Below are 11,229 nucleotides of genomic sequence, written 5' to 3' on the forward strand. Positions count from 1 at the left end.
TATATAAATGTATATATTGTTCTTTCATTTAAACCCATAATTTGTCCCATGACTGCCACTCTGACTTCATCTCCTACCACTTTCTGCATGCTGTATAGACCATAGTCCAGATCTTCACACTTGCCGTCTCGTTCTGGTCTCAGGACCTTTGCACTCACTAGTTATCTTCCTAGACCACTCTTCTCCCAAGTCCTCCTCATTCAGGTGTCAGCTTAGATGTCACTTCCTCAGAGAGGCCTTTTGTGACACCCATCAAACAACTATTTTCCAATCTAAATCACTCTCCCTCACCATGTTTGAAATTACCTTGTTCATCTGTGCACTTACCTACCTACTCACAACTAAAATATAATCTCCATGATAACAAGAGACTTGGCTGCCTGGTTAACTTCCATATCTCTAGTATCTAGAACCTAAATTAGAGACTCAAAAGTGTTTGTTAATCGAATAAATAAATGAAAGAGTGCTGTACATACTATTCTTTTTTTTGTACACATTATTCTGCAACTTATTTTTTCACTTAATGTGTCTTGTACAAGTTGTATTTTACTTTTTGTAGACATTTTAATTTTATTTCAGTTATGTTCTTATTTTTTTTAATTTAACTATTTTTAAGTTAGTATTCACATGTCTCAAAAATAAAACAGTATAAAGAGGTATTCAGTAAAAAGTCTCACATCCACTTCTATCTATCATCTATCTTGTTCTCTCAACCAGATAACCTTATATTGTATTAGTTTACTGTGCATCCTTGTTTATGCAAATACATACATACATATACTTATTATTTTCTTTCCAATTTGCATGAAATAGTAGCTTGTTTATATACTGTTCTGCACCTTCATTCTTTTAACAGCTGCATGGTATTTGTAATTTGTATAGATTTATGATTTATTTTACTCAATTCTCTACCAATGGACTTTTTGGTTGTTTTAATTTTTGTTATTATAATCAATGTAAAAATTGTTTTCATGCTCAATGAATGTATGGTAGAATAAATTCCTGGAAGTAGAATGAGTAAATCAAAGGTGTATGTACATTGAATCAAGGAAGATCTTATCAAACTTCACTCCAAGAAGGTTGCCTCAATTTATATTCTCACCAACAATGTACAAGAGCATCAACTTCCCCACACTCTCGCCCATGATATTATAGACCTGAATATGTTTGCCAGTCTGATGGGTGAAAAACAGTTGCTCACCGTTGTTTTGATTTTCATTTCTCTAATTATGAATGAAGCTGAACATCTTTTCACATTTAAAAATAACTTCATTGATATATAATTCACCCACTTAAAGTATACAATCGAATGGTTTTTAGTATATTCACAAATATCACCACAGTTGCACAGATGTGCAACCATCACCACAATTTTAGAACATCTGCATCGTCTCAAAAAGACGCCCATATTCTTTAGATATCACTCCCCTATCCCTCCATTTCCCTCAGTCTTAAGAAATCACTAATCTACTTTCTGTCTCTATAGATTTGCCTTTTCTGGACATTGCATATAAATGAAATCATATATGTGTTTTCTTTTGACTGGCTTCTTTCACTTAGCATAATGTTTTAAGATTCATCCATGTCGTAGCATGTATTGACACTCCATTCCTTTTTATGGCCAAATAATACTCAACGGTGCGGTTATATATTTTTTAATTCAGTTGTCAGTTGATGGACATTTATGTTGTTTCCATCATATTTTTCCAACAACATAGCATTTTAGAGAAGGCAAGGACCTTAGAATTGTGATGATGAGACTACACTTAGCAAATAGTCTCCTTGATTACTATACCTGAAGAGTCAGTACAGGTGAGTAAAACAGTAGGCTAGGAAACACAACACTGAAAATATCAACCTTGCCACAGGAAGGTAAAATTACACAGGAAGGTTCTCTGTGTAATTTCAATGTTTGTCTTCTTTGAGCCTTAGTTTCTGTATTAGTCTGCTCAAGCTCCCATAACAAAATACCGTATACCAGGTGGCTTAAACAATAGGAATTTTTTTTTTTTCTGCAATTCTGGAAGTCGGGAAGTCTAAGACCAGGGTGCCTACCAGTTTGGTTCTCTGGTGAGGGACTTCTTTCTGGTTTGCAGACGGCCACCCTCTCGCTGTCCTTACATCACAAAGTGGGAGCTCTGGTCTCATACGTTGAAGGACTTTTAACATTTGTGGTGCTTTGAACTAATAAATGCCAACAGTGGTCTCCAATTATTGTGACTATGGAAAATACCCCATATATTTCCAAATGGTGCATGGGGGTGAGGCAGTACTGATAAAATCTTACAGTCCAACTCCTGCAATTTATAAGTGAGGAAACTGGAGTCAAGAAGTCACGGAGCCAGGTGATATGACTTCTTCACAAGTGTTCCTTCCACTGTTGTATGTAATACTTAATTCTCCCTCTCACTACTCAAGTTTAAAGGAGGAACAGTTCTCCACTGGAATCCCATCCTTACCTGCCCACATCTTTCTTGCCTTTCTTCTCCATTCCTTTTTTCTCAATTTGCAACACAGTAGGTTTGAGTCAAATTAAACCATTTCATCCATTTATTTTAACAAATATTTATTGGCTACCCCAATGGGTTTCAAGTTCTGGACTAGGGGCTGGGGATTCAGTAGTGAACAAAACAGACACGGTCCCTACCCTCATGGGCAGAGTGAAGGAGGTGGACTATTTTAAAGTAGACTGAACACATAAAAATATATAATTACTAGTTGTGATAGTGGCAGGAATGAAAAGAACCCAAGGAGAACCTAATTTAGAATTAGGACAGCAGGGAATGTCTCTGAGGGAACTAGGAGACCTGTGTGGCTAGAACACCATGATTATGAGCACAGGGTAGAGTTGGGAGACAATGCTGAAGGATTAAAAGAGATGCAGGGCCTTGCTGTTCACGAGAAGGAGCCTAGATTTAATCTAAGACTATTAGGGAGCCATTAAAGATTTTCTGCTGTGGATTAGCATGATCCAATTTGTGTTTTTCGAAAGATCACTGTGAGAGTATATGAGGTTTCAATTTCAATGAAGTTCAAGAATAGGCAAAACTGATCTAGGAAGGTAGAATTTAGAAAAGTACCTATGGGAAGAGGGTAAGGATTGACTTAAAGGGACGTAAAGATGTTTCCTGGGGTGATGGAAGTGTTCGATGTCCTGATTGGGTTGGTGGGTACACAAGTGTATTCATTTAGCAAAACTCATCAAAATGTAAGTTAATAGTTGTGCATTTCACTGTATGTACATTTTACCTCAACTAAAAAATAAAGATCACTCTGGCTGCAGTTACTTAAGTGAAGCAGTTTCAGGGTTCAAACTACATATAACCTGAGAGGTTATAGAATGTTTTTTAAAACCTGAGGCCCAGAAAGATTAATTTAGAGTCTCTCAGGCCTCAAAGTATCATTTAGTTCATTTAAAACTACTTTGCTCTAAAGAAAGATGATACCTTCTATATAGATCCTGTGGAATATATGCTCTAAATATCAGTTATACCCGAACATTTGATCTATCCTTGAGTTCTAACCGTAGACTAAATCAAACAGTTTGGTTTATAATTATGCTAACTTAAATGCAACGAGCAACTGCCTGGAAGGCAAGAGCTGGGCATCCCAGCTCTCTCCAAAAGCGCCCCTTAGTGGGTCTTCACTGAATACTGGAATTCAGCTGAGCAGGGTTAAAAATATTGAGAGCTGGGTCTCACTCCCAGAGATTCCGACGTAACTAGTCTAGGGCGTGACCTCAGTATTAGGATTTTTAAGAGCTCCCCAGAGAGAAGTCAAGGTTGGAAACCAAAGCCTGCCCAGTTCCACCCAGATTTCATTCTTCTGTCTTTAAAATGACTCCTACAAAATGTCACCTAGCATTTTTGCATAATAAGGGCCCTAGAAACTGCTACTGCCTTCTATTGGATTATTGAAAGTAAACATTTAAGATCCTATATTTAGATTTAGATTTCAGTACCTTCCCAATCCCCAGGTCACACACTAGTCTTAATGCCGACCTGGAATCAACCCCCACTTCAGCTCTCCACCCCCGTTTTTGAGGCTCTAAAGCTGAGAGGACATCTGCCCCTCTGGATGTAATCCTCATGTGGTTCAGTGCGCCATTCCCCCTGGTTTGCTTTTAAGTGTGTTTTCGGAGTGACCCTCTTCCAGCTCACTTGGTTAAAGTTTTGTGTCTTCCATATTCAGCTCCCTTAGATCTTGAAAGGAGTGAATGCAGGAAGAACAAACCCTTCCCCACTCCACTTCTTTGCCCACAGGGCTTGACAGGAGAGTAGGAAAAGTGAAAATTCCAATTTGATGGGCAGTACTGAGCAATTACAATCGAGCTGCTTCCACCTATCCTATTTGGCTTTATTTTTTTTAAGTATATTAATGTCTGCCTCCCACAAAGTCTCCCTCGACTTGTTCAAGATTTTCTGAAACTCTCTACACCACATGTACTGCGGGCCCTGAGAATTCACTGTGATACTCATGTGTTGCTCTCCTACCAAAGACCAAGTGACACATCTCCAAGTCCTAATGTTTAATTGACAGAATAAAATGCTCTCAAAACACATTCAATTCTGCCTACAGTACTTCTATTCCTTGGACAGTGCAGAAGCACTGTTTGAGAATTAGAATTATAAAATAGAGAAATCCTGTGATATAAGAATATTAATAAATGTTCTTTTCAATGTGTAAATATGGAAATAATACAAATTTCATAAATTAAAAAATTCATAGAGAATCACATGATTTCAAAGCTGGGAGGCTGAGTTAATTGCAAACATTGTTGCTGCTTTAGCTACTAAACAAAAATCTTTTCGCCATGGTCCTTTATCCAAATTCGTCTTGGAAAATGTGATGTTTGAGTTGATGTGAGATCTTCAAGAACGTAGATGTTGTTTAAAACAAAATGATACTATGTCCAGGTTTTCTATACAAGAGTCTTATTTCCCCTTCTGAATTTTAAATTTCTGAAACTCAGGAAATTGCCTCTCATCTTAACATCCTCTCCTGCAATGAAGCACAGAACTTTTGCAAGAGATAGGTGTTCAACAAATCTACATTGAATTTAGAGTACTTAGAGGGAAATGGTTCATTGGTAATCTGCCTTTTTGAAGTAGTGAGGTGGCAAAAGGTGGCCTATGGGAGATAAATATAATGGAGAATTCTGAAGCAAGAATCTGAGTCCGGTTATCCTGCCCCGTCCAGGCAGAGGGACACCATTTCTGGCGGACAAGAGTCTCCTGTGCCCATTGGAAGGCCATTGTCTACTTTTCTATCACTTGCCTTGCCCAGTGCTAATGGAGGGAGGACTGAAAGGAAATAAAGATGATAAGATACAGTCACTCATCAGGAGGAACCCATATTCTATTGCCCAGGTCTTCAAACTGTAATACTGGAAGATTTTCCAGATGCGTAGGTGCATAGAATTTTAAGATATTCTATTCCCAAATCCTCAACCGTACCCTTCTATAGCATGGTTCGGGTTGTCTTTCCCTATTTCCCCTTCAAAACAGCATTTCTCCTACAAAGAAAAGTCACTCTCCACCTCCATCCTGAATATTACTGCAGTATAACAATGTCTCAAGTGTGAGAACTTCTAAGATGCCATACAAACGGGCAATTGGAAGTGGTCCCTTTAATGTTTAATCAAGATGACATAAATTTTCCTCAGCTTCCTGCCTTTCCCAAACTTAAACATATTTCTGTTAAGGGTGGATCACTGATTTATAAATAGAGTGTTTTGGCCTTGGGATATTCTGAAATCAGTATGGACAATGGGAGTGGCAGCAATTCTTGTTTAACAAGCCTGCTTCTTTTATCCTTTGACTATTGTCCAAGAATGCACTCTTCATGGAGGAAGGTCTGGGGAAAGCCAAGGGAGCTCCAGTAAGAAATACTGAAAGGCTTAAAATCATTTTTATTATGAATTTAAGTTTTAAAAATTCTCTTTATTTATGACAGCACTAATCCCCATGGTGTGTCATTAACTAGAATGAAAATGCAGATGAGTAGCTGAAGTAGTACTAGGAAGGCTGATTCTTTTAAAAGGAACTAGAAAGTTTTTTTGGAGTACCAAAATTTTCAAGTTTTTGACACTGAATAAAACCCATAGATAAACATTTTATGTAATTTCTTTTAGATTCTATGTGAATTATTAACTAACATAGTTAAAACACGTTTTCTTAAATCATATCAAAAATGTTTATTTACTTACAATAGGAGATTTGTAATAGTTTTTTCTATGTTGCATCAAAAGTTTCCATGAACCATGAACTTAGCTCAAAACAACATACCTTCATTACTGCACAGTTTTCACTGATCAGGAACCCTGGCAGAGTTTAAATGAACCTGGCACTCAAGGTCTCATGGGCTGCAAAGAAGGTTTAGTCTAGGGGTTCGATCTCATCTGAGGCTCGGGTCCTCTTCCAGGCTCACTGGTTGTTGGCAGAGTTCATCTCAGCAGTTGTAGGACCAAAGTCCCAGATTTCTTGCCAGCTATCAGCTGGCATCTACTCTGCTCATAAAGGTCCCTGTAGTTCTTTGCCAAATGACCCTCTCACAAGTACCTTTGCAACATAGGAGCTTACTTCAAAGCCAGCTGGAGAATCTCTCCAGTCAGTTAAAACAGACTTATAGAATGTAACCTAATCAAGGGAGTGGCTCATATTTACCGGCCCTGCCTATGCTTAGATAGAGGGGATGGTAGGGACAGGAATCTTACGGGGCATCTTAGAATTCTGCCTGCCACACCACTTTCATCTTATTTCCATTTTTGAAATGTTTAATATTTTCTGCCTTCCATTACCAAAAAACAAGATTATGTTTTAGTGGCTAGAGCAACTGATTAATTTTTAGCATTATGTAACTATCTATTTTTGGTAAATAGGAAAAATGTAATGATGGTTTCCAGAAAAATTGTTGGAATGATTTCAGGACTCATCTTTAATTAATGGAACCATTTAATAAAATTACTATTTAACTATTCCTAAAAAACAAATACCAGATATTAATATACACACATTTGCTTAGGAATGCCACATCTTCTAACTTTATAAGTAGCATAATTTTAGCTATTCTGCATTATTTTATTTCATTCTTATAAATTAAATAATTTAAGCCTTAGATTTAGGATCACGTCTTATTGTTTGTAAAAAATAGATTGGGGGAAAGCTAAAGTGTTTTCCTTAAGATCAGGAACAAGACAATGATGTCCACTTTTACCACTTTGATTCAACCTGGTGTTGGAAGTCCTAGCCACAGTAATCAGACAAAAAAGGAAAAAGAAATAAAAGGCATCCAACTTGGAAAAGAAGAAGTAAAACTGTCATTATTTGCAAATAACATGATATTCTATGTAGAGAACCCTAAAGATTCCACCAAAAAAACTATTAGAACTAAAAATGAATTCAGTAAAGTAGCAGGATACAAAATTAATCAAAAATTGGTTGCATTTTTATACACCAATAACAAACTTTCAGAAAGAAATCATTTCTGAAGTGTAAATTTTATTTACACTTGCATCAAAAAAAATCTAGTAATAAATTTAATCAAGGAGGTAAAAGACCTACACTTGAAAAATTATAAGACATTGAAGAAAGAAACTGAAAATACAAATAAATGGAAACATATATCCTGCTCATGGGTAGAAAGAATTAACATCGTTAAAATATCCATACTACTCAAAGCAGTCAATGCAATCCCTATCAAAATACCAATGTCATTGTTCACAGAACTAGAAAAAATAACCTATTTATATGAAACCAAAAAAGACTCTGAATAGCCACAGCAATCATGAAGGAGAACAAAGTTGGAGGTATTATGTTACTTGGTATCAAACTATACTACAAGGCTATAGTAATCAAAACAGTATGATACTGGCATATGAACAGACACATGGAACAATGAAACAGAATAGAGAGCCCAGAAATAAACTCACACCGATATGGTCAATTAATCTATGACAGAGGCAAGAATATACAATGGGGTAAAGACAGTCTCTTCAATAGATAGTGTTGGGAAAACTGGACAGATACACACCAAGAAAAAGAAAGAAAGAAAGAGAGAGAGAGAGAGAGAGAGGGAGAGAGGAAGGAAGGAAGGAAGGAAGAAAATAGACCACTTTCTTACATCATATACAAAAATAAACTCGAAATGGATTAAAGACTTAAATGTTAAGACCTGAAACCATAAAATTCCTAGAAGAAAACATAGGTAGTAAACTCTTTGACATTACTTTTAGTAATAATTTTTTTGGATATATCTCCTTGGGCAAGGGAGACAAAAGAAAAAATAAGTAAATGGGACTAAAAAGCTTTTGTATAGAGAAGGAAGCCATCTACAAAACAAAAGATAACTTACTGAATGGGAGAAGATATTTGCCAATGGTGCATCCAGTAAGAGGTTAATACCAAAATATATAAGGAATTCATACAACTTAACACCCAAAAGACCCAAACAATCTGACTGAAAATGGGCAGAGGACTGGAATAGACATTTCTTCAAAGAGGATGTACACATGGCCAATAGACATATGAAAAGATGCTTGACATTGCTAATCAGAGAAATGTAAATAAAAATCATAGTAAGATAGTACCTATCAGAATGGCTATCGTCAATAAATCAGCAAACGAGTGCGGCAAGGATCTGGAGAAAAGGGAATCCTCATGCACTGTTGGTGGGTTTCCAAATTGGTGCGGCAACTATGGAAAACAGTATGGAGTTTCTTCAAAAAATTAAAAATAAAAGTACCTTATGACCCAGCAATTTCCCATCTGGATATTTATCTGAAGAAATCCAAAACAGTCATTTAAAAAGATATATGTGCCCCTACGTTTATTGCAGCATTATTTACAATAGCCAAGGAAGCAACCTAATTGCCCATCAATAGATGATTGAATAATGAAGGTGTGGTACATATATAAAATGGAATATTACTCTGCCATAAAAAAGATTGAAATCTTACCGTTTAGGAGAACATGGATGGACTGAGAGGATATTATGCTAAGCGAAATAAGTCAGAGAAAGACAAATACTATATGATTTCACTTATATGTGGAATCTAAAGAACAGAATAAAGAACAAACAAAATGGAAACAGACTCATAGATACAGAGAACAAACTGATGGTTGCCAGATGGGAGGGCATTGGAAGGCTGGGTGAAAATGGTGAAGGGATTAAGAAGTATAAATTGTCAGTTACAAAATAGTCATGGAGATGTAAAGTATAGTTTAGGGAATATAGTCAATAATGTTATAAAAATTATGTATGGTGCCAGGTGAAGACTAGACTTGTTGGGGGAATCACTTCATAAATTATATAAATGTCTAACCCGCATGCCTGAAACTAACATAATGTTGATTCTCAACTGTTATTGAAAATTTTTAATGTAATTTTTAAAGAAAGAAAAGGAAGGAAAGGGTGAGGGAGGAAGACTTCTAAGAGCACTTGATGTGTTCCTAAAATGTTCTCTGAGAAATGGATTCTATTTTTAAAAGCAAAAATTAAAAAATAAAATAATGATAATAAAAGACACTCATTCTTTATCCCCCTCCCAATATATAGATTAATTTATATTAGATAAAAGTTGATTTAATCTGATTTGGCTGCTTTTAGTAACCTATTTTACATGATACATCTTTATAAAAAAATTTTTCTTAATCAAACTTATTTTTTCTGAATCTACATCTGACATGAACCCACAAAGTCAGGGGGGATATTCTGTTCCAGAAAATAGTGTGCTTCCTAGGACAGGCTTTTGGCTGCCTGGGAATTTTACCAGTTACCTGCAGGTGATACTTTGTGGTAATTTTCCTTCTTTAAGAAAATAGTAAATTAACTGTGATTTTAATTATTTATTTTATTTCTCTTTTTTTTACTGTAAAATATGCAACTTTATTCTTCTATTTTTATTTCTTGCAACTATTATGGATTTAAGTGAGATTTATTAACTTAATTATTAATAGATGTGCAGTCCAAGTATCCTATATTTTAATTATAATTGCAACAGATGCTATATTTTAAAACACTACCCACCACACAAAAAAAATGTACATTCTACAAATATTTTTTGAATTCTCCTAAATGAATAAGGGATATATTCTCCAAGTTCTATGAGATTAGGAAGTACAAACAGATGCTTCTCAATGTGGTTATGTACAGACAAACTCATCATTAGTTGAAAATACCAAAAGTCAAAAATGCATTTAGTATGAATATCACAGCTTAGCCTAGCCCACTTTAAATGTGCTCAGAACATTTCCATGCTCAGAACATTTACATTAGCCCATAGTTGGGCAAATTCGTCTAGTACAAAGCCTAATTTATAATAAAGTACTGTAATTAATGTAAAAACACAAAACACGCTATCCAAAAAGGGCTAACAACGTGTTACATGGTACAGTATCAGCTATCTATCCTTGGCATTCTGTGGCTGACTGGGACCTGCTGCTGCTCAGTATCACAAGAGAAAATTGTACTACATCTTGCTAGCCTGGGAGAAGATCAAAATTCAAAATTTGAAATACCGTTTCTACTGAATGCACATCGATTTTGTACCATTGTAAAGTCAAAAAATCATAGGTCGAACCATTGTAAGTCAAGGACTATCTATATTTCTTGTCCATGCTTGTATTCTATTATGTATCACATTGCCCAGTACATAGTAGATCCTTTGTAGTACTGATTAAATAGTCAATTGAAGACTAAATACAAAGATACCTCAATATCCTTAAAAAGCTTATCACCAAATAGGTGAGATAATACAAATGCACAAACAACTATTATAGTTCTAGAAGTGTAAAATAAAAATTATCATGTACCTATTTTGATAGAAAGAAAAATATTCAAAAATGAAAATAAGTAAAGATTTCAAGGTACAAGTAATATTTACGGTGAAGTGGATTAAAAAAGTGGTCTCAACAAAGTTTTAAATTAAACATATTTGAGTTTACTTGAACTGATCAAAATAGGCAGAAACATCAAAAAGTTCAGTGAAACATCAGAGGTCTCCATACAGGAGGTGTAAGTGGCAGAAATGTTTCCAAGAAAACACCTGGATTTCTGTCTATTTCTGAATTTTTCTGGAGCTGGTCAAATAATTGTAGCATACTTCAGTTATCTTTAGAAGACTACTATGTCTTTCAACTTGAGCCTGTGCCCTCCTTGGAAACTCAAAAGGTAGATACAAAGCTTCTGCACCAGTTCTTCCTCAGAGGGTCTATGCTATTAGCATAGACC

Source organism: Pteropus vampyrus, unplaced genomic scaffold (genome assembly GCF_000151845.1).
Source record: "Pteropus vampyrus isolate Shadow unplaced genomic scaffold, Pvam_2.0 Scaffold249, whole genome shotgun sequence".
In the NCBI taxonomy this organism is placed as follows: domain Eukaryota; kingdom Metazoa; phylum Chordata; class Mammalia; order Chiroptera; family Pteropodidae; genus Pteropus; species Pteropus vampyrus.